A 3,088-nucleotide genomic window follows, 5' to 3' on the forward strand; every position below is an offset into this window, starting at 1 on the left:
CTCATGCTATTTTTTTTCATTTGGTTTCCACTTGAGCACTCAGACTCACACAAACACACACACACACACACACACACACACACACACACACACACACACAAATAAATAAGTAAATAAGAAGCTTTTAGGATCCCCAAATGGTAGTATTAGGGTAACCACATACATACTTTGGCCAATGAGATTTAAGCTTTAAGATCATTGAATGTGGCTTTCTATAAAGCCAACATAAAAGGTGGGCTCATCTGCCATTTGCACAGCAGCCTTTGAGTTTAGACCCCTCTCTCTTCCCTTACAATGCCCCCAGGCTATGCTGAAGGGAAGATTTTGGCAATAACTGACCAGAAAACTAAAGCTGGTCATTTCACAGACTAGCCTTGAATACTGCACCTCCTGGCTTTAGTGATGCTAGTGAAAGGGCTACAACTTCCATTTCAGCTTCTTCTTATCAATTGCTATACCCACATGCCAAGCGAGCTTTTAATAGAAGTTTATTCTGGTTCATTTAGAATATCTTTCTCATCCTTGATTTCTATGTAAAACTTAACATAAACTATGAAACAAAGTTCTAGCATTACTTTCTATCATTACTCAGTCTTTCAGCATTTTTTTTTCATATACGGTGCATAGTTTCAAAAGAATTCATTCAAGCTAAAATAAATAATCTTATTTTGTTAAATGTCAATTTGAAAGAAAAAAGTTTGTGTGTTGTTAAATATTTAATGGTGACTATAAGTAATACAGAGAACTTCTCTTTTTCTATTTCAATTTCTAGACATAAACATTAGTACTTAGTGATGTTTCCTTTGGAGAGATGGAGTGGATGAGAGGGAAGACATGAAACCACTCATTTACACAGGAATCACTGAGTGATGGCTCCAACATGGGGAGGGGGTAAAGTGAAGCACAAGAAACTCAAGGAGGCACCACAGAGAAAGTGCATCATTTTCAATCTTTCAAGCTCTTGCTTCAAAGAAGCTAATCATTTTGACTCAAGCACTGTGAAATATGACTTATTCTTTGTCAAAAGACAGCCTCAGAAAAGATATAAAACCGGCAGTAATATTGAATTGATGATCTCATTTCTTCAAGTCCTTTCTGGAAAGATGTGGAACACAAATTGGAAATACTACCCTGCCCTATGTATTCCTGCCCATGAAGCGCTACTCAACATTACAATTAGTTACAAATATATATGAACCCTCCCTTTCCTTCCTCCAGATTATCTCAAAACCTCCATTCTCAAAATAGATGACTTATTTTTCTTTTATTCCTATTGATACATAAATATAATAACACTCATACATATGCACAAATCCATAACTACAACCTGATGAGTTCCTCCTGTGTGCATATTTCAGGGCTGAGCACTCTGTATTGGGTAACCAATTAAAACAATATAGACTATTGTGATTGCCTTTGGTTGTGTTTCAGAGGTGGAAAATAAGTCCCTACAGCTAAATACAATGCACATTTAGAACACAGGATTTGGGTGATTCCAGTTGACTCTAACTTGAAATTCTGCAGTCTAGCTTTCATAGCAATGGTAATTACTACACAAGCCACCAAGGGAGAGAAGCAATTAACAGTCTACCCAGCTCTGACATTGATGAACGACAACAGTGACCAGCAAGGCAAGATATCACTAAATGTAAAATGGTGTCACTTGTGTTGTGGTAACCAGCACTGGCCTAATTGGACTTAAGACCCACTCAATAGAAGAGAAGTCATGCTAAAAATCATAGAACATTTCAAGTCAGTAAGCCTGAATTAGAAATCAGAAATATTCATGAGTGAATGCATCTGTCCCTCTAGCTTTTTCCTACAAATTTGTTTCTTAGACCAAACTTTTCAAAATCATCAATAGTTTTCTACTATACAGAAAGAAAAACAAGCCAAAGAACTATGAAACAAACATGTAAGAAGTGCAATGTCAACAACATATTGAGTATAAAACATACACAGTGAAATAAAAAAGGACAATCTAAGAGTAAATATTTAGGTCCATATTATATTAGAAGACAACACATGAGAAAAATAATATATGAGAGTAAATTTTAAAAGAAATGTGTAAATGAGCTTTTCGATCTGCCATCTGTGGTGGAACTGCCGCCAAGATGCAAATTTTCGTGAAGACCCTTATAGGGAAAACCATGACTCTCAAGGTTGACCCCTCAGATACTATAGAAAATATAAAGGCCAAGATCCAGGATAAGGAAGGAATTCCTCCTAATCAGCAGAGGCTGATCTTCGCTGGTAAGCAGCTGGAAATGGCCGTACTTTGTCTGACTACAATATTCAAAAGGAGTCCACCCTTCATCTTGTGTTGAGACTTCGTGATGGTGCTAAGAAAAGAAGAAGTCTTACAACACTCCCAAGAAGAATAAGCACAAGAGGAAGAAGGTGAAGTTGGCTGTGCTGAAGTACTATAAGGTGGATGAAAATGGCAAAATTAGTCATCTTCATCAAGAGTGTCCTTCTGATGAGTGTGGTGCTGGAGTTTTCATGGCTAGCCACTTCGACAGACATTACTGTGGCAAGTGTTGTCTGACTTACTGCTTCAGCAAACCAGAAGACAAGTAGTTGTGTATGAATAAATAAAAAGACAGTAACTGGAAAAAAAAAAAGAAATGAGTAAATGAAGCTTATCTCAATAACATTTGTCAAATGCAGGCACAGAATATAATAAGTAACAGACAACTATTCCATAAATGTTACAATATGGAATTTAGGTGTAATTAAGATTTATGACAATCTCCTAACCATGTGGTTTTATTTTGTGCACATGTGGATTTGTCAACAAGTGGAATAGCAATACATTTTCCTTCAAATTAGAAGCAAGCTATATAACAGTTTTGTTGTCCAGGGATATCCTTCTAAATGCTCGACTCTCTAAAGACACTACTGGGCCTCTGGGAAATTATGGAAAATATACATTCCACATCCTTGCACAGTGTCATTTTGCTTGTTGCTATTCATCACCTATTTGTTTTTATTCAGATGATTATTCAAATTTCATTTCCATGTGAAATGTTTGTAACTTTAATGATACAATGTGACTGCATCCCAGTTAAATTTTGCCTATAATTCT

The 3,088-nt window shown here is 36.2% G+C and overlaps 1 pseudogene; it reads left to right on the top strand.

Moving 5' to 3' along the window:
- The first annotated feature begins 2,114 nt into the window (after positions 1-2,114).
- On the top strand, positions 2,115-2,606 carry LOC118594251 (annotated as a pseudogene).
- The last annotated feature ends 482 nt before the right edge of the window (positions 2,607-3,088 follow it).

Source organism: Onychomys torridus, chromosome 12, assembly GCF_903995425.1.
Source record: "Onychomys torridus chromosome 12, mOncTor1.1, whole genome shotgun sequence".
Classification (NCBI taxonomy): domain Eukaryota; kingdom Metazoa; phylum Chordata; class Mammalia; order Rodentia; family Cricetidae; genus Onychomys; species Onychomys torridus.